At 38.4% G+C, this 21,883-nt stretch overlaps 1 long non-coding RNA gene across 1 annotated transcript; it reads left to right on the forward strand.

Moving 5' to 3' along the window:
- The first annotated feature begins 18,681 nt into the window (after positions 1 to 18,681).
- LOC121776515 lies at positions 18,682 to 20,331 on the forward strand. Its single transcript, XR_006045314.1, has 3 exons — positions 18,682 to 18,742; positions 19,712 to 19,804; positions 19,882 to 20,331. It is a non-coding gene; the product is annotated as an uncharacterized LOC121776515 (long non-coding RNA).
- Positions 20,332 to 21,883: the final 1,552 nt, after the last annotated feature.

Here is a 21,883-nt window from a genome sequence, read left to right on the forward strand (position 1 = left end):
GTACTAAGACTGCAGGAATCACTGGAGGCCCACACAGAGAAGATGACTCAGGCCCTTACCTTGATGATGTGGATGGTGACCTTAGTTGAACAAAGGAGTACCAGGCCCAGCAAATTATTCCTCCCGGGTCCAGTGGAGAAATCATACCCCTAGCCCCAAAAAAACCTTCCAGTCAGCAAGCGCCAGTTAATCCTGCCACTACCCCGTCTAAGAAGAGGAGGGAGATGACCACCAAGCCTACAACAACCATGTCAGTGAAGAAAACCATACCGAAGCCAGTAGTGAAGGATGCAGAGGAACCAACACCATCGGTTCCTAAGAAAGTGAAGACCAACCGCTCAAAGGACGCGCCCCAGAAATCTGGCTCCCAGGGGACCTAGAAACATAATTAAATCCCCCCAAGTGACCAAGTAATTTTACAATTCAGTTTTTTGTTTTTATTTTATTTTATTAAGTGTCTGTGATGCATGTTCTTCTCTGTTTTGAGCATCCTTTGTAGTGTCTGTATATATGTGTTCTGTGTGCTCTCTCTCAATTAGCCCGATTCTCGGTCTAAGTGTGAGAAGTTTGTTGATATAGCGCATGTTGGTATATGTTGGTTTCTGTTATTTTCCGTGTTTATCTTCTCTCACTTAGCCCACTGCTTGGCCTAAGTGTGAGAAGGTTATGTTTGCCTGTGTACATCAACTGCCATGTTTTCCACTTCATGAGGATTGCTTGGGGAAGAGCATGAGTGAAGTGGGAGGGGGAGAGCAGTTAGTGTAGTAATGTCAAGCATGTGTTTTTGTTGGTATCGAGTCAGTTTAGTGTAAATTTTTTTCAGGATGTTTGTGTTTAAGTATAAACTGGCAAAATAGAAAGCAAGATTCCCTTAATGAGAGTAATTGAAGAGAGGATATATGTCATTTTTTGATACCTCTTTCCTTAATAAATCAAAATCAGTTTGAAGGAAGTAAGAACGATAGAAAGGCCTTAATTTGATCTAGTTGTGAAGCCCTGTATATTGTGAGGTAAAAGCCTAAGAGTAGAACACTTTCTACTAAAGAGAAAAGAGGGGCTGCTATTTGATCCATAGGGAGAAATGACATAGGGGAGTAAGGACTAAAGGCAATAGGATAACCGGTTGAGCTTAATTCTTTCGAATCCGCTAGACCTGCACATTGTAAGGCACCCCATAGTTGGCCAATGTTGAGATTATAAAATTCTTGTCCATTCCTCGGCACCCTTAGCCTTCATATCATGTGAACAAGGGGGCGGAGTGGGGGCAACTAACCAATTGGGGTAGGAAATAGGTTGGTAACAGTGAGGTGGAAGTAAAGAGAAAAATAAAAAGGGCAGGAAATATTGTAACCTGACCCAAGAAAATAGAAAAGAAAAAAAGTAGAGGGCAGGGGAAAGTTGTAACCTGACCCAGAAAAAAAAGAGAGAAAAGGGAAAAAGGCAGTGGAAGTAAAGAGAAAAATAAAAAGGGCACGAAATGTTGTAACCTGGCCCAAGAAAATAGAAAAGAAAAGAAAAGAAAAGTAAAGGGCAAGAGAAAGTTGTAACCCGACCCAGAAAAAAGGGAGAGAAAAGGAAAAAAGGCAGAATTTTTTTTTTCACCAGACCCGGGGAAATATTAGGGAATCAGAGCAGGAAGACATATTACCTGACCCGGTAGAAAGGGAGAATAAGGCCACCTTGGCCAAGGAACAACTACAATTTAGTTCTTTGAAGATAGATTGTAAAAGGGAGGTTGTTTCCATCTCTTGTCCTTAAGTTCACATGTCCTTCACATAATTTTACTTGCACTTATTTGAACTTTGACCCCCTAGAATCATCACCTATATACTACAATACCCTGGCCCCGTTACAACCCATTGAAAGACCTTAAGGAACTTCCATGTGTCAGTAGAACTCAAGGCATCAGTGGTATGACAATAAAATGAATGAGTGAATGTTCCTAACGTTTCTGGTGAGGAATAAGTGACCGACTGAATCCAACAATTGGTGAAAATAGAGGCTATCTTGACGAACTGACAAACTGACCAGATAGAAGAAGAGAGGGGGAGGAATCTGAGACTGTAGACGATTGGATTGACCTTAAGCTTGTGGGGACGGCTACTAGAACTTGAACCAATTTATACATCTGTGTTTGTTTTTGTTTTTGTATTTTGTTTGCTTTCTTAATTGTGCGTCTATGTGTTGTTCTTGTCTGAGTTTCTTTGTGTCTAGGTCTAGGAGTTTGAGTTTTTCCTTTTCTGTAGAGTCGGTTAAGTAATAACCACGCAGTGAAATTTGCCTTATTTCTTTTATTTTGTCTTTCATACTTGAGGACAAGTATGATTTAAGTGTGAGCAGTTTGATAAGGCTCATTTCATGCATTGGTTATGGGGTTAAATTATGTAAATTCAGTGAACTAATAAGTCTTTGTAAGTTCAGGTGCGCGAAAAATCTTCCAGACCTAGGAAATGCATACAAATTACCCGGGGCAGAGAAAACGGAGCAAAAGTGAAGTAAGGAGCAATTCTAAAAGGTCCTATTTCAGAGGGAAAAAATGACAAATCATGAAGAAAGAAGCCCTAGGAATATGAGCCTCAACTATAAAAGGGGTAACTATCTTGATGATGATCATCATTCTACACCAGCTCCACATACTCCTTAGTTTCACTTTAGTTAGCTCATTTCACACACGCACTTGGCATTAATGGGATAATTCTGGGAAAACTTGGCTGTTTAGTGTAGTTTCTATAGTGTAACACCATCCTCACGAGGGCGAAGATACAATCATTTTGGTTTTTCTATTATTTTGCCTCGCCGTGAACTTCCTTGCCGGAAGCTCGGCGACTGATATTTCTGTTTGAACCTTACTTCAGTGGCTATGGAGTTTATGTTTTTTGTTTTACTTCGGTCTTGATGCTTGATGTTGGATTTTACTGATTTGGATGCTTTTTGCAATTGGTTGATGAATCGGAGTTGGTTTGTGGTTGAATTGTTTGAATCTGAGTTAGGGAGATGGATCTGAATGTGGTTGAATTTGGATCAGGTTGATCTGGAGTGGAATTGTGATTTGGATTTGTGGATCTACATGGTTATGGATATTTCTATTGTTGCTTCCGATTTACTCGACCCGGTAGCTTAGCTCTGATAGTTTTCTACTTAATCGTAATGTCTGAGATCCGATCTGAATTTGCTCTGTTTTTGATTCTCTATTTCATTCATGTTCATGTTAACTTGTTGAACAAGATGAAGATTGTTGGTAGTTAGATTCAGATCCGTTTGTTATTTGCTTTCGCAGCTTTAATTGTCGTAGTAACTTAATTGGGAAACCTATTCCACTGCTTTTTCATGTTCTTTGTCTAACCGTTTTAGGAAACCTTTTTACTTGACCTGGTAGTTTGATAACCCTTCCATAGTTAAATTTACGTCTCGAATCGTGAATGCATTTGTGTTCCCCTGTTCTTAGGTCTAGTACTTGAGTGCTTTTAATTTTCTTGACCCAGTAGTTTAAAATTCTCGACCCACTTGTTGCGTGGCAGCAGCCAACCCTCCCAAAACCCTTTAAAAGCTTGTTGATGCATCCGTCCTCGATGGATCGATCCTTTACTTCTCTATACTAGCCAATAGTGGGTTGAGGTTTTGAAGCAGAAAAAGTGTGTCCAACGACCGAATTCTGACAGATTCATGATCTCCTAGACGCTATGATCTAGCGAATCCTTTGGACCTATTGGATTGAGATATATCAATTGTACACACTCTTTTCCTAGCTACTTCACCCCTTCGCCCATGCCCTCACTTGCCCCTTCGCCCATATATTCAGTGAAAGATGCATTGACAGAGGATGTCGGATAATTACTCACATGTTAAACAAATGACTTCTTCACAGATTGACACACATTCTTTTGAACACGCTTATCCATAGACTTTTCAACAAAGTTTCAACACTCTTTTGAAGACGCTTATACACGGACTTTTCAATAAACTTTTCAACATCTTTCATCTTCTCATCATTCATACAAGTTTCCTTCTTCCTTGTTGTAGGCTGATAGTTGCTCTTCACAACAGACTTAACCTTCGACTGTCTGATAGATTCAATAACACTTTGCTTCACGCCTTCACCGCCCATACTCTCAAGCACACTACTTCCCCCGCCGATAGAATTGTCGCCCACTAGTTGCTCCTCCTCACACTTCCTCCCATCCACAACATAAACATTACAAATTTGTGTTCTCACTTGGCTTATAAGTGGTATCATTTGCATAACCTCAGCACCACCTCTTATATGAACTTAGTATACTGACCATGGCTCGCAAAGGAAAGCCTACTCCACCTCTCAAACCCTAACCTCTTTAGTTCACCCACCAAATTAAAGAAGCCAAACCTATCTGGATCAAACCCACTTGCTACCGACCTTTCCCTACCTATATTTTTCTCAAACTTCCCATCTAGAATAAAATTTCCTACATGATGAAAAAAAAGCCAAATGGCTTCCTGATATGGTTAAAAAAGAAAAATTACAATTAAAATAAGCAAAAAACCGATAGGGCAGTAGTATTTTGTATGGGGAAGTAGCCAAAATGTAATAGATTCCGACATATCGAGAAAAACGATGTGAATGGGGCCAAATAGATGGGGGCAGTAGCACGCTTTAAAAGAATATGATAATATTACCCAAAAATGTCGCCTTTTATCTTTGTAAATGGGGACAATGTCATAAACAACTTCAGATTCCATTACTGTGGGAACCAATGATATGTAAACATAAACACAAGGGGGAACAACAATTTCCAGTTAATGGGGGTGGGAGAGACTTACGGGTTCAGTGCCATGAAAGATGAATCGTTGTTGCAATCCTTCTGTGTTGTTGCTGCTCGTGCTGCTCGACAGCGTCGTTTCATGGACGTCGTCCATCGTGGTCGGCGGCTAAGAGTCGTCGGTCATCGTAATCTGTGGTGGTCGGCGTAAACAATTACTCTCTCTCAATTAATCACAGGTGTAGCGGCGTGAAGTTTGAAATTTGTGGAGGTAAAATTAGGTTAAATTAGTCTGGGGAAGTAAAAAATATAATACTCCCTTCGTCCTAACTTAAGAGTCCTATTTTGCCATTTCCGTCCGTCCCAACTTAAGAGTCCTATTTCACTTTTACCATAAATGGTAAGTAGACCCCACATTCCACCAACTTATTGCACTTACATTTTATTATAAAAGTAATATTATATATATATGGGACCCATATTCCACTAACTTATTCAACCCATTTTTCTTACATTTCTTAAAACTCATGCCCGTTAGGACTCTTAAGTTGGGACGGAGGGAGTAATAATTTACTATGTCATTGCCACATTAGAAAAATAATCCATGTGGCGACCTACACTGCCAGAAAACGCAATTACCCCGACATGGGAAAACGACAAATGGCTATAAAGTTCGTGACATTACACGAACCTTTTAAAGTTCGTGGGAAAAACTGGAATTCATGGAAAGTTAGTGACTTGCAATTACCCCTAATTTTAACTAAATTTGTTATTTGTATTCCCTCTGTCCTAGGTGTGCCGAAACGGGTTACCCGATTTCAGCCAAATTTTCTGTCTCAATACCCGTCCCGAAACATATCGGGATTGTCCAATACCCGTGTGGGGTATCTCGTACCCGACCCGAAACTGGTGCTTCTATATGTGATAATGTAAGATTTTTCAAATTTGAGTATGCTGAGTTTCACCCTTCAATCAAAACTGATTCAAACCAAAAGTTGGTTTCATAAAACCACTAAGACTGTCAAGCTTTGCTTTTCATATTTCAACTCTTTACTATTATTAAGATTTGATTATTGTGAGAAAAATTTCTTCACCCAAAATAAATAGAGAGTTGAAATATTTCCTTGGCTATTTAAGCCTAATAATTTTCGGCCCCTTCACTAATTTTTGGAGGATAATTTATTTGTTTCCTATTTTGTGGGATCCCTTTTTATTCAATTAAATACGATACTAATACCTATGCCAAATTAATTGGGGATGTGAACATTTCCTTATGTTGTATCTTTCATGTCGCACGCCCTACACTAGTATTTTTCCTTGTGGGAATATAATTATTTGTTACCTATTTTATGGGAGCCTTTTTCCCATAAAGAAATTACCAAATTTAAATCCTATTCTATTTAATTGAGAATTTAAATAATTCCCTTGTGCAATTCCCCTTAAATTTTTGGCCCTTACTTCATTCTTTCCTACTTGGAGATTCAATTTATTTTGTTCCCTTGTTTGTGGAATATCCATTGTTTTATTTCCTAAATTGTGGATTTATCTCTCTCCAAGTAAATATCAAATAATTCCTTGTTGAATTTACAGCCATAATTTTCAAAAATTTGGCTTCTTTTAATTGTGGGATATTGATTTATTAGCCTATATTTTATTCCTCCACAATTAATTAATTATTTCACCTATGGACTTAACCCTAGACTATAAATACCACCTAAACAAACCCTAGCCCCCATTCTCCCTCACTCCACACGTTTCCCCCCCTCTCTACAATCTCTCCAAAAATCCTCCATCCAATTCTTGTTCTTGCATCCGTTGAAGTTTATTTTCAAGAGTCTCCGACGAATCGCACCGTTTCTTGGTTCTACCGATTCATTTTTGTCAAAGAAGGTATATTTGCTTCACTTTCCCTCATTCTTTTCGTTTGAACCATGTTCTCGAATCCTACATGCATGTAGTGGGTGTAGGAATCATAGATCGCAAAGTTAATCGGTGGGAAAGTGAGTTTGCTTGAGAACTTTGATAGTTATGCGATTTTTGATTGAATTGTGTGAAGTTTGATTTGAATCTTTGGTGAATGATCTAAGTTTATGTGCAAACATGTTTAAGAGAGTCTTATCAAGCATGTTGTTGTGTTATAAGCATGAGAATTTGTGTTTGGATGGTTGGGAAAGAAACCCTAATTTCGAAATTGTGAGTTTGAAATCTGTGACGTTCGAACAGTATTTCCTGATGTGTTATTGACCTAACAAACGATCGAATTTTGGTATGAAAAATTTACTGAGTGAATGTCGAGGTGTGTTATGTGTCTCGCATAAATTTCAGCCCTTTTTGTCGAATAATGAATTTTTGAAAAATATTTGAAATCGACTGCGCAATTCTGTCAGTAACGTGTGTTCTCGACCAGAAAGTTTCGAAATCTGTTTGACCGACTAAATGACCTCTGATTGATGTCATTATTGAACTATGTGAAATGTTGAAGTGTCTTCTGAGTCTTGTAAAAATTTGAGCCTTATTGGACATCGTATGAATTTATGATGAATTTTTCAAATGAACTGTGCAATGCTGCCGGAATTTTTATATTCTGACCAGAGAGTTGTATTAATGTTTTGACTGATCAAATGACATGATTTGAGTGTGAAAATTTACCTGAATGAACTTGAATGTGTATACTGTGTTGTGACAAAACTTTAGCTTCATATGAGGTCGGATGAATTTTTGGGGATTTTTACAAACCAACCGCACAGTTCTGCCAGTTTTGCTGATATGTGAAAACATCACTTATTGCTAAGTTTTGGTGAATTACTTGGTGCATGTATGATTTGGGAAGGTATCCTATGATGTCATTATGTGTGACGTGTTGAGAAATTTATGACATGTCCTCTTTGTGTTGTGAATGATGGGATGGGTAGGAGAACGATAAAAAGGAACAACAGGACATGCATATATAAACTTATGGAAGGCTGATTGTGTTGTCGTTGACAAGGGTGATTGTGTATACGTGAGCTCGAGGAACGAGAGTTGCTATAAGTTGGAATTTGATTTGTTAAGCGAACGAGGTGGGCTTTCTTTTCAAACCTCTTTATTTTCCGAAAATATTACATGGTGTTATAAGGGTGGGTTAACTGTTATGTCATGCCATGTTTTTGTTTGTGAGATTGTTGCCTGATGCCTAGTTCGTCTGAGCTTGCTCCGTTAGGCTATAGGGCTGTGTTGTGAAACGAATTCGGGTCTGAGTAGGGCCGCAAACCCTATCAGGCTGTGTACACTGGTGGGATCGTGAGCCGTCCTTGCTAGTCGGCCGGTCTCGTGGGCGAATAGTGTGGAGATAAATTGTCTAGCCAGACTTGAAATGTTTTGTGTTCTCGTGATATTTTCTTGCTATCTAAAACTCGAGATCACTGGTATGGATGGCATAATTATATTAAAAATGTTTTCGGCATGAGCCCATTGAGTACAACAAGTACTCAGCCCTGCATATTATTTTTCTTATGTGCAGGTTGAGCAGGATGTTGCGGAGGGTGTTGAGCTAGCCTTAGGATGCGTGGTGTCTTCATACATAGGCGTGATCCTTGACTCTCTCTTTAAACCTTTTTCCGCTGCTATATTATTAACTATGTCTCAAGACTTTAAATCGTTTCCGTATTGTGTTTGAACATGTATGGCTGTGTTAGGTTTTAACCAAGTAATTACGCTGTCTTTGAAAATGGTGTTTTCCGTGAATTAAATTAAATGTTTTACTTTAGAAGTTAATTAGGTTTCTTAAAGTTTATTTCCTCCGCTGCTTCTTTTAAAAGTTTTTATCATGAGTCATTTCTTATTAATAGTACAATTTTAACCTTAAACTTTTTTTTTAAAAACAAAAATGTTTTTTTTTCTTCTGCCTTTAAGTTAATTAAGTTTTCTTTTAAAAACGTTGTCCATGCATGTTGGTCACGATCGCCGCATTTGTAGTAGCCCCAGTATGGGCGGTCGTGACAAAGTGGTATCAGAGCTTAGTGTTTCGCTCTGGTCCGAGAGTCTTCTTTTGTTTTAAGTCTAGATTAGTGAATCCTTATTGACTTGAAGTGCCATGAAGGCTCAACATCCACGACATCACGCTCAACCAAGGAAAGTGAGGTATGTTTTAAGTTATTGAAGAAATGAGGGAACGATGTATAAAGTTGAGAATGATATGATGAGGATGTTTTGGGCAAAAGTATGCATGAGCATCTAACTACGTGATGATGTGACGTTATTATCATGTTGAAATTTGAGTATAAATGATGTGAGGACATAAATAAGTTGAATGTGAGCATGATTGGCATGATGATCTGAACACGTATTACATGTGTGAAAGCAATATTGTGATAGTATGAGTATGTGGAATATGAGCATGAATTGACAAGATGATTTAAGCACGTGTTGTATGTACGGACGTGATATTGATATGGTATGATTATGTGTGACATGAGCAAGATCTGTGTAATGACCCAAGTATATGTCAAATGGGTGAAAGTGATAAGACGTGAGCATGAAATTTGTGATGTTGTGAATGTGTATCACGTGCAAAAATACTACGACGTTAGCATGTGAAGGTATGAAGCCTTAAGATAATATTAAACTTGAAAATACGTGACGAGCTTAGGAACCATCACAAACTACAATGAGATAAAAGATGTTTTGAGAAAATTTTGAGAATGAAAGAGGAGAAAAATGTTTACACGAGCAATGAAGTAAAATCTTTCTATGAGGGATTGTTTTCAAATCTTTCTGATGTTTGTAAAAAGAGCGAGTTGTGAAGAGGAATGATGGAGTGTTTTACACGAAAGATGAAAAATTTATGAGTTGCTTGAGTATGTGAAAAAAAAATATATATAATTTTGAGGTTGATGTTTTACAATGGTAAGGACTAGTTGTTCATAGTGGAATTTGATTGACAAAACTATAACATGTTATGGAAAATTGTAGAAAATTTCGGAAAATCTTTGAACCTTGAACGAAAGCAAGTTAGTTCGTTTCTTTTGGAAAAATTTAGATCTGGAAGTGAATGAGGAATATGACGTAGTTATGCATGGCGATATACGTTTATGCATGTCGAATCATTTGGTATGTGAATCGTGTTTTATGTGATGAATTATAAACGTAAAAGTGTGAGGCACTTTATGAAAGTGTTGATAGAAGAAAAGTATGATGCTATGAACTTTGTTGCAAACATAGAATGCCCAAGATATCTGTTTGATCGAACGATATCGAACTTAGTTGTTACAACTACAATATCACTTTTCCGAGGGATAAGATAAATGGAAATATGTAGTGCGAATTCGAACTCCATTAGATAATTACAAATTCACCATCGTTTTCCTGAACGATAAGAATAAAGAGAATACGAAGAGACATTACGTACAAAAAGAACTTCAAGAGGAGATGCTAAATGATTTAATCCTACAACGGGGAGAACTCATACTTGTGATCTAATATGTAAACTCATTCTTGCGTTAAAAGTGCTGATGCGATGAGGACGACTGTTATAGCACGTTGGGAGCGCGAGTAAAATTACGATGTTTTAAGAGAATGGTTTTTATGAGGTGCAAAGAATATTATGAAGATATGGATTCCGACTATAATTATTAGTGGCAACGATACGAAGAATCTCAGCGTGGAATCCTCAGTTCCTAGAGCGATGTTACCAGTTTTGGCTCACGAAAGATGAATGAGGAGGTGCAATTTTAATAGCTAGAACGAACTTTTTAATCAACAGTTCTTACTTGGATTCTAAGAAGTTGTCTTTTAGGACCTTTCAAATAATCGTGAGCCCTTGTCTATTTAACGTCTTGTTTCACTCACTCTTTGCAATAACGCATATTATTCATTTTCATCCATTGATTCATAACTCACTTTCAGTTATTGGAAAGTGGAGTTTCCTTTATAACTTTGGACACCTGGATTAATTGTAGTCTTCCTTGACCTATTATTTACGAACAATATTTTGACCTTGTGAGCCTTTGCTATTAAACTTCATCCCTAAGGCTGCTTGCAGTTATGTCCTTCAATATGTTCACATTTCACAGACATGTTTTCTATGGGATATTCTTCTTCGAACTATATTTTTTTTTCAGCCTTTCCTTTTGTAACCATGGCTGTGTCAAAGTTCTTTCTTACAGAGTGAAATTCCTTTGGTTATGTTCCGCTATACGTATCATTTCCATATCAGAACTTTCCTTTCTACAAAACATAGTTAAGACCTACATTTTGTACCTTGCCTTAACAAACTCAATCCACTAGATTTTCTTTCAAAACTTCCTTTGACCTTGCTAGCCTACTATGAGACTTGAGATTTAATTCGATTCCACCCTATATTCACGATCTATCTTATGTTCTTTCAAGCTCCATGGAGATGATCATAACCAATTGTTGCAAGTTAGTGAGATCCGAAAGAGTCGAGCTAGAGATGTTGTTTTCTTGATTAATTCTGCAGCCTTTCTGCTTAAGACACTTTCAGTAGTGTTGCTACAATTTTGAAATCAGTTCATATCCAAGTAAGACTGCTTGATCAATTTTCGAGTTCTTAATGCTAGACTTGGAGGAGAGAGTGAGGTTGAGCTTTTCGAATGCACTTTATGCGGACATGTTTGTAGACATGTTGATTTGGGTTTGAGGGTGTCGTCACCTGTTGGAGGGTTAATTGATATTGTGCAAACTTGCTCGAACATATAGTTTGTGTTAGGAGAATTAGGAGTAGTAGCCCAACTTTTGCACGTTATGCCTTTGGAGAACGTAGACATAATCTTGGGAATGGATTGGCTTACCGAGAATCATGCCACGATTTACTGCAAGGAGAGACAAATTTCTTTTCAAGCCCCGGGCGAAGAGCCGACTATCTTGTACGCGATCTCCATGAACCGACGAACCTCCATAATCTCCGCATTGCAAGCAACTACGATGATAAGAAAAGGACGTCCGGCGTATCTTGTGTACTTGAACGGAGAGGAAAAGAAGGATTTGAAAGTGGAAGACGTGGCGGTAGTACGAGATTTTCCCGATGTGTTTCCCGAAGCTTTGCCTGGACCGCCACCCGACAGACAAGTAGAGTTCACTATTGATTTGGAACCAGGGTCTGCGCAAGCATCGAAGGCGCCATACCGAATGGCCCCTAAGAAGTTAGCCGAGTTGAAGATACAGTTGCAAGAACTGTTAGACTTGGGTTTTATTCGACCTAGTGTGTCACCATGGGGAGCGTCAGTGTTGTTCGTTAAGAAAAAGGATGGCACGATGAGGATGTGCATCGACTATCGTGAGCTCAACAAGATGACCTTGAAGAATAAGTACCCACTGCCGAGGATCGATGATTTGTTCGACCAACTTCGAGGAGCGGGCGTATTCTCGAAAATGGATTTGAGATCAGGGTATCATCAACTAAAGGTCCGACGAGAGGATGTGCCTAAGACTGCTTTTCGCACTCGTTATGGCCATTATGAATTCATCGTGATGTCATTTGGGCTGACGAACGCCCCGACTGTCTTCATGTATTTGATGAACCAAGTTTTCCACGAGTATCTCGACAATTTCGTGTTGGTCTTCATCGACGATATTTTAGTATACTTGAAGAACGAGGAGGAACACGGATGGCATCTACAAACAGTGTTGGAAACGTTGCGAAATGAGAAGCTTTATGCCAAGTTTAGTAAGTGCGAGTTTTGGTTGACTCGAGTGAACTTTCTTGGTCATATTGTGACGGCAAATGGAATTCAAGTAGACCCAGCAAAGGTCGAGGCCGTGCAGAATTGGAAATCGCTAAAAACACCGAGTGAAATCCGCAGTTTCTTGGGATTGGCGGGATACTATCAACGTTTCATTGAAAGATTCTCTAAGATTGCGAGACCGACGACACAACTGCTAAAGAAGGGGATCAAAGTGGTTTGGACGCCGGAGTGCGAGGCGAGTTTCCAACTGTTGAAGGAGAAGTTGACGACAACACCGGTTCTAGCCATGCCGGCAACCGATAAAGACTTCGCCGTCTATACTGATGCATCAAAAGTAGGACTTGGATGCGTGTTGATGCTAGATGGGAAGGTAATAGCATATACTTCCCGACAGTTGAGACCGAATGAATTAAATTTTCCGACTCATGATCTGGAGTTAGCAGCAGTGGTGCATGAACTGAAAATTTGGAGACACCATCTCTATGGAATGAGATGTGAGATATATACGGATCACAAGAGTCTCAAATACTTCTTCGAGCGGAAAGAGCTAAACATGCGACAGCGACGTTGGTTAGAGATTGTGAAGGATTATGACTGTGGTATTCACTATCACCCGGGCAAGGCGAACGTAGTAGCCAATGCTTTGAGTAGGAAGAACCAACCGCAATTGGCTTATGTCCTAACGCAAGAGGAAGCATTGATTCACGAGTTCGACAAGATGAGATTGGAAATAGTGAAAGCGCCCGAGACAGTAGAAGCAAGATTGGCGACACTAGTGATTGAGCCAGATTTGAGAACCAGGCTCATAGAAGCCCAACGACGTGATGAGAAGTTGGAAGAGTTACGTGTGAAGGTGAGAGCCGAGAAGCTTGATCATTACCGTGAGGAGGTGGATAATGCTTTGACGTACGATGGACGATTGTGTGTGCCGAGCGATGAGACGCTAAAAGATGAGATTTTGAGTGAAGCGCACGACACGCCTTACACTGCTCACCCAGGAAGCACGAAGATGTATCGAGATTTGAAGCAACGCTTTTGGTGGAATGGAATGAAAGGAGACGTGGCGTCGTATGTAGAGCGATGTCTAGCATGCCAACAAGTGAAGGCCTTACACCAACGACCATATGGGAAATTGCAACCACTTGAAATTCCCGAATGGAAGTGGGAGCATCTAACTATGGATTTCGTGACGGGTTTGCCGAAGTCACAGAAGGGCAACACTGCGATTTGGGTGATCATCGATCGACTAACGAAAAGCGCGCACTTTTTACCAATTCGAATTACTTATGGCGCGGACAAGTTAGCAAAGTTGTACGTGAATGAGATTGTGCGTTTGCATGGAGTGCCAAAGACTATTGTGTCCGACCGCGATACGAAGTTCACATCGAAGTTTTGGATGAGTTTGCAGCGTGAATTGGGCACACAACTGAATTTCAGCATCATTTATCACCCGCAATCGGACGAGCAGTCAGAGAGGATGATTCAAACACTTGAGGATATGCTGCGAGCCGTTGTCTTAGATCGAGGGGAAAGTTGGGAAACTGTTCTACCGTTGGTTGAATTCGCCTAAAACAACAGCTACCAAGCGACGATCGATATGGCACCGTATGAAGCCTTGTAGGGCAGGAAGTGTCAATCCCCACTTTATTGGGATGAAGTCGGCGAGAGGAAGATGCTAGGCCCCGACGCGATAAAGGAGATGGCTGAAATTGTGCATCAAATCTGCTCAAGGATCAAGGAAGCTCAAGATAGGCAGAAGTCGTATGCTAATGTGCATCGAACGGAAATCATATTCGACGTTGGTGACAAAGTGTTCTAGAAGGTATCCCCGACGAGAGGAGTTGTGAGGTTTGGAGTGAAAGGCAAGCTAAAATCGCGTTTTGTAGGACCGTACGAGATTATTGGTGAAGTAGGTCCTGTAGCGTACCGATTGGCGTTACCTCCCAGCTTTGGGAACGTGCACAACGTGTTCCATGTGTCGCAGTTGCGTAAGTACGTGTTCGACCCCAAGCATGTGATCCATCAGGAGGAAGTGATTTTAACCCCCGACATGAGCTACGAGGAAAGGCCCGAGGCAATCCTAGATCGGAAGGTACAAGAGTTACGAAACAAATCGATAGCGTCCGTGAAGGTGTTGTGGAAGCACCATGGTCCCGAGGAAGCCAAGTGGGAGTTAGAAGATAAAATGAAAGAAAAGTTTCCCGAGTTATTTCTGTGAGGCGATCAAATTGCGGGATAAAATTTCTGGTTAGAGGGGAAGGATGTAACATCCCAAATTTTTGTGACTCTTTTTATATGTTTATTTGAAATTTCCAATTATGAAACTTTTGTTTCTATGAGATTAAGTGAATTGCGTGAAATAATTATCGTGAGTGATGTGGAATGAAGTGCTTAATATTTTATATTTTCCAATGTGGGGAAAATAATTAGTAGGATCATGCATTTATATTTTTCGAGCCAATTCATAGGAATTTTCGGCCCTTCCTAATTATTGAAATAGTATTTCATTTCTTGGATTTAATTAATTGTTTTGGGATATTTATCCAAATTAAATCCAAACCAAATGATCCCTAAATGGTACTACATGAAATTCGAACTCTAGCCTATTATCCTTGGGAGTTTCGAAAATCTCCTATTCAAAATAGGAGGATGAGTTATTTTCTTTGATTTAATTGGTGCTTTGTTGACTCCTTTCTTTTGAATTAAATCCAATTAAATTATGCTACCTATTATTTCTTCACCCAAAATAAATAGAGACTAGAAATATTTCCTTGGCTATTTAAGCCTAATAATTTTCGGCCCCTTCACTAATTTTTGGAGGATAATTTATTTGTTTCCTATTTTGTGGGATCCCTTTTTATTCAATTAAATACGATACTAATACCTATGCCAAATTAATTGGGGATGTGAACATTTCCTTATGTTGTATCTTTCATGTCGCACGCCCTACACTAGTATTTTTCCTTGTGGGAATATAATTATTTGTTACCTATTTTATGGGAGCCTTTTTCCCATAAAGAAATTACCAAATTTAAATCCTATTCTATTTAATTGAGGATTTAAATAATTCCCTTGTGCAATTCCCCTTAAATTTTCGGCCCTTACTTCATTCTTTCCTACTTGGAGATTCAATTTATTTTGTTCCCTTGTTTGTGGAATATCCATTATTTTATTTCCTAAATTGTGGATTTATCTCTCTCCAAGTAAATATCAAATAATTCCTTGTTGAATTTACAGCCATAATTTTCGAAAATTTGGCTTCTTTTAATTGTGGGATATTGATTTATTAGCCTATATTTTATTCCTCCACAATTAATTAATTATTTCACCTATGGACTTAACCCTAGACTATAAATACCACCTAAACAAACCCTAGCCCCCATTCTCCCTCACTCCACACGTTCCCCCCCCTCTCTACAATCTCTCCAAAAATCCTCCATCCAATTCTTGTTCTTGCATCCGTTGAAGTTTATTTTCAAGAGTCTCCGACGAATCGCACCGTTTCTTGGTTCTACCGATTCATTTTTGTCAAAGAAGGTATATTTGCTTCACTTTCCCTCATTCTTTTCGTTTGAACCATGTTCTCGAATCCTACATGCATGTAGTGGGTGTAGGAATCATAAATCGCAAAGTTAATCGGTGGGAAAGTGAGTTTGCTTGAGAACTTTGATAGTTATGCGATTTTTGATTGAATTGTGTGAAGTTTGATTTGAATCTTTGGTGAATGATCTAAGTTTATGTGCAAACATGTTTAAGAGAGTCTTATCATGCATGATGGTGTGTTATAAGCATGAGAATTTGTGGTTGGATGATTGGGAAAGAAACCCTAATTTCGAAATTGTGAGTCTGAAATCTGTGACGTTCGAACAGTATTTCCTGATGTGTGATTGACCTAACAAACGATCGAATTTTGGTATGAAATATTTACTGAGTGAATTTCGAGGTGTGTTATATGTCTCGCATAAGTTTCAGCCCTTTTTGTCGAATAATGAATTTTTGAAAAATATTTGAAATCGACTGCGCAATTCTGTCAGTAACGTGTGTTCTCGACCAGAAAGTTTCGAAATCTGTTTGACCGACTAAATGACCTCTGATTGATGTCATTATTGAACTATGTGAAATGTTGAAGTGTCTTCTGAGTCTTGTAAAAATTTGAGCCTTATTGAACATCGTATGAATTTATGATGAATTTTTCAAATGAACTGTGCAATGCTGCCGGAATTTTTATATTCCGACCAAAGAGTTGTATTAATGTTTTGACTGATCAAATGACATGATTTGAGTGTAAAAATTTACCTGAATGAACTTGAATGTGTCTACTGTGTTGTGATAAAATGTTAGCTTCATATGAGGTCGGATGAATTTTTGGTGATTTTTACAAACCAACCGCACAGTTCTGCCAGTTTTGCTGATATGTGAAAACATCACTTATTGCTAGGTTTTGATGAATTACTTGGTGCATGTATGATTTGGGAAGGTATCCTATGATGTGATTATGTGTGACGTGTTGAGAAATTTATGACATGTCCTCTTTGTGTTGGTGAATGATGGGATGGGTAAGAGAACGATAAAAAGGAACAATAGGACATGCATGATAATATAAACTTATGGAAGGCTGATTGTGTTGTCGTTGACAAGGGTGATTGTATATACGTGAGCTCGGGGAACGAGAGTTGCCATAAGTTGGAATTTGATTTGTTAAGCGAACGAGGTTGGCTTTCTTTTCAAACCTCTTTATTTTCCGAAAATATTACATGGTGTTATAAGGGTGGGTTAACTGTTATGTCATGCCATGTTTTTGTTTGTGATATTGTTGCCTGATGTCTAGTTCGTCTGAGCTTGCTCCGTTTGGATATAGGGTTGTGCTGTGAAACGAATTCGGGTCGGAGTAGGGCCGCAAACCCTATCAGGCTGTGTACACTGGTGGGATCGTGAGCCGTCCTTGCTAGTCGGCCGGTCTCGTGGGCGAATAGTGTGGCCACACTTTCGTCGCACTGTGATATGATGATTGTGATTGATGGAATGATGTGAAAAGTGGGGAGATAAATTGTGTGGCCAAACTTGAAATGTTTTGTGTTCTCATTTTTTTTTTGCTATCTAAAACTCGAGATCACTGGCATGGATGACATAATTATATTAAAAATATTTTCGGCATGAGCCCATTGAGTACAATAAGTACTCAGCCCTGCATATTATTTTTCTTATGTGCAGGTTGAGCAGGATGTTGCGGAGGGTGTTGAGCTAGCCTTAGGATGCGTTGTGTCTTCATACATAGGCGTGATCCTTGACTCTCTCTTTAAACCTTTTTCCGCTGCTATATTATTAACTATGTCTCAAGACTTTAAATCGTTTCCGTATTGTGTTTGAACATATATGGTTGTGTTAGGTTTTAACCAAGTAATTACGCTGTCTTTGAAAATGGTGTTTTCCGTGAATTAAATTAAATGTTTTACTTTAGAAGTTAATTGGGTTTCTTAAAGTTTATTTCCTCCGCTGCTTCTTGTAAAAGTATTTATCATCAGTCATTTCTAATTAATAGTACAATTTTAACCTTAAACTTTTTTTTAAAAAACAAAAATGTTTTTTTTCTTCTGCCTTTAAGTTAATTAAGTTTTCTTTTAAAAACGTTGTTCATGCATGTTGGTCACGATCGCCGCGTTTGTAGTAGCCCCAGTATGGGCGTTCTTGACAAATAGCCAATAATGTTCCTCAATTTATAATATTAATTTTGGTGGCTTATTTTTTATTTGCCATGTATACTCTTATTTCCAATAAGTCTTTCAACAATAATTTAACGTAATGTATTCAAAGATGATTATATGTCTAATACTAATAATATCGGGTATCATCGGAGTTGATGGGTATACTCGCTACTCGCAAAAATCTAAATCATACTACCTGATTCCGCCCCATTTTCCGGTGTCGCCGGCTAGTGGGTACCTGATACATGATGGACATCGGTTGGGTTGGGAATTTCCTTGGGTTGGATGATTATCCAAAAATGGGCTTGTTTAATGGTATGTTTGATAGCTTAAGTTGGAAATACAAGAGAAGAAACAAAATCAGAAAATAAACCAAATTATGGAATAAAGTGCGTTTCTCGATTTTTGTTTGATCCAAAATATAAGGCAAGTTTTTAAATTATGAAATGGACATAAACACCCCGTACACAATGGGATATCCATTGTGTAGACATTATTGCCCTCAATCTTTTCTATTTTTCTCCAACATACTACAATTTACCCTAACACTAGATATATATAGTTTCCTTTCATTTTTCATCCCCAACAGCAGCTCGAAGACTGCGGACGAAATTTGTGCAAACAGGTATGCTTCAATTAAATTGCCTCAAAGTTTGATTTTATCCCAAGTTATTAACACTATCTTGCTAGAAATCAAGAGCATGCTATTCTTTTGGAGATTTTAAATAATTATTCAAGGTATATCGTGTGCTCCATGTATGAGCTCAATTTCTTCATTTATTTAGACGAAAATTATCACGTTTCAAGGACTTGACTGAAATTTATGGATAACATTGATTTCAAACCTATAGATTACCCTACATTTTGAGAGCAGAGCAGATATTAGATTTTTTAACTCATTCTGCAAAATTTCATCTTAGGATACAATTACTTACATTCTGCAAACTTCTTGATTACAAACTGAGTATATCCATCACTTAGTTTCCCAACACAAACTAAATGGAATGGTGTATGTATAGGATCTCGCATTAGGGTAATAATAATTTACATTAATAAATAAGACTCCCTCCGTCCCTGAAATTTTGTCACATTTCATTTTCTGTACCCATTTTAGAAAAATGATAATAAATAGCTAAAGTGAAGAGATGATAAAGTAAGAGAGAAAATAACGTAGATGAGAGTCTTATTTACACTATTCTCTCTCTTACTTTACTCTCTCTCCACTTTAACTATTTATTATCATTTTTCCAAAACAACTGTAGAAAATGAAATGTGACAAAATTTCAGGGACGGAGGGAGTAACTTTCAATTCTGTGTATTAAAATTATCAACACAAAAATATAATTATATCAATACAACATGTAAATTTAAATATCAACACAAAGACATAAGTTTATCAACACAAGAAGATAGATAAATTTATATCTTTGTGTTGATACTTTTAACATACAAAATTGAAATTAGTTATTAGTTATTATTGTAAATTAGTTAGTATTTAATCACACACTTGTATATATATGTTCAGATTTTTGGAGATAGTTATTTTATGTTTAATGGGGATACCCATCGAGAACTAATGATTTTTTTTTCAAAGAATGTGTCTTTCCTTAATACCTAGCAAATTTGCTCACTATGGGAGTATCTGGCCAATCGGAGTCCGATTGGAACACGTCTAAAATGGTTGAAGGTGAGCTATTTTGACTTACAAAATCTTGTGTAGTTATAGAATACCCTAACAATATTCATATGATTTTGTTGGTATAGATTCCCAAATTGGAGAAAGGGTTGGTCACGTGCCGAAGACAGACCAGACTCGACGTAGCTGGTCTACTCGTGAGGAAGAGACCTTGATGTTAGCCCTAAAAGACCTTGTTGTGAAAAAGTGGAAACAGATAACGACTTTCGTGGCGGGTATCTAGCCCGGATTGAGGAAATCATCAAGCGTGAATGCCCAAAAAGTGACATTAAGGCAACCCCCCATATTAGCTCCAAGCTCCAGCACTGGAAAAAAAAACTACTACTCTCTGGTTATCATGCTCAAACGAAGCGGCATTGGCTTCAATTGCAAGGGCGATCACAAGATTGATTGTGATAACCACCAATGAGAACAAATTGTTAGGGTGTATTTCTTACTATTATTGGCTTCTTACTTATGTTTTCACATGTTTATTATTGGTGATGTGTTTCAAGTCGTGGCCTCTGTTTGTTGAATGGAAAGAGAACTTTGGTAAGGATCGCTGAAGAGTGCGAGATTGATGATTGCTTCTGCTATGTAAAAGTAAACTCTTAGGTTCAGAGGATTCGCTAGAGCACAAGGTCTAGGTGATCATGACTCTCAGAATTCAGTCGTTGTCACAACAATCCCCCGCTTCAAAACCTCAACCCTATATACTATTGGCTAGTATAGGGAAGTCGGGATCGAATCCATGAGGATGGAAGGGTTAGAATGCATTAAGAGAACTTTGGAAGGTTCGGTTGCTGCCACGTAACGAGAGGGTTGAGTTTTAACTACTAGACCTGGGAAATTAAACCTAATCTATTCTATCTACAGGGTCTAGAGAATGGAAAATACGTGAAATATAAATTCATGCATGATTTAAAACTGAATTTAACTTTAGATCATTCATCAAATTTCCTGAGTCAAGCAAATGAGTGCCCTAAAATAGCTAGACACAAGGTATGCAAAAGTAAACGACAAACAAATTTCCCTAACTGGCTACTGACAGAAAGCTGCAACTAACAAACTAAAGCAAACTCGACTATAACTACCAATCGACTTCATCTTCTTCAGCAAACGAACACGAAATAGAACGAAACAGAGCATTGAAATAGAGCATACTTCAAATCGAACGTTAAACAAAATGATTAAGCTAAACATCACCAGATCTAATCTACCAGGTCAAGCAAATCAACAATAACCGACAATTCCATGCAGATCCAAAAGTACATACTCAGATTTAAACATTAAAAAGGAAATCTACACTAAATCCATCAGATTCAACACCAATAAAACTCAGATCTATAACCTCCAACTCCGATTCAAACCAACAACCAGCAAATCCACTCAGATCTCTCGGATCTCAATTTCAAACGAACATTCAATTGCGAAAAGCATCCAAATCAGTAAAGTAAACACAGAACATCACAAATCAGAGTGAAAGCGAGAAATGGAACTAGATTAACCATAAAAACATCGAAGAGAGTCACAAAACAGTCACCGAACTTCAGGCAAGGAAGTCGACGAGAGAAAGTACGTGCGGAAAATTAAAATTGTTTCTTCGCCCTTATCAGGATGGTGTTACACTTCCAACTGAGCAAACACACCATGCTACACTGCCCAGGATTCCACATATGAAACCAAATGCGTGAGCTAAGTGAGTGAAGATGAAGAGTGAGCCGAAACACCTAAGGAATTTTTCTAACTAAGAGCCTCCCAAAAACTCTCCTTTTCCCCAAGCTTCCTTGTATTTATAGGCGTGGCTCAAATCCCTAGGGCAACGGACTTCATGATTTGACATTTGTGCCCTTGAGGATTTCGCTCTTTTTATTCACTTTTTCTCTTCTATTTCCTCTGCCCTGGTGATTGATCTTCGTTTCTAGGTCTAGCAGATTATTCACGCACCTGGACTTTTTTTTTGATGAATAAATGAATGGAATATAAAGGCAAAAAGTAAAGTACAAGCAAGACACGGGCATACCCGAGGGATACATGCCTAAGAGCCGAAGCTATGTAGGCCGGTGAGGGGGGAAAGTAACCTCTAGGGCA

The sequence above is a fragment of the Salvia splendens genome, chromosome 18 (assembly GCF_004379255.2).
Source record: "Salvia splendens isolate huo1 chromosome 18, SspV2, whole genome shotgun sequence".
NCBI lineage: Eukaryota > Viridiplantae > Streptophyta > Magnoliopsida > Lamiales > Lamiaceae > Salvia > Salvia splendens.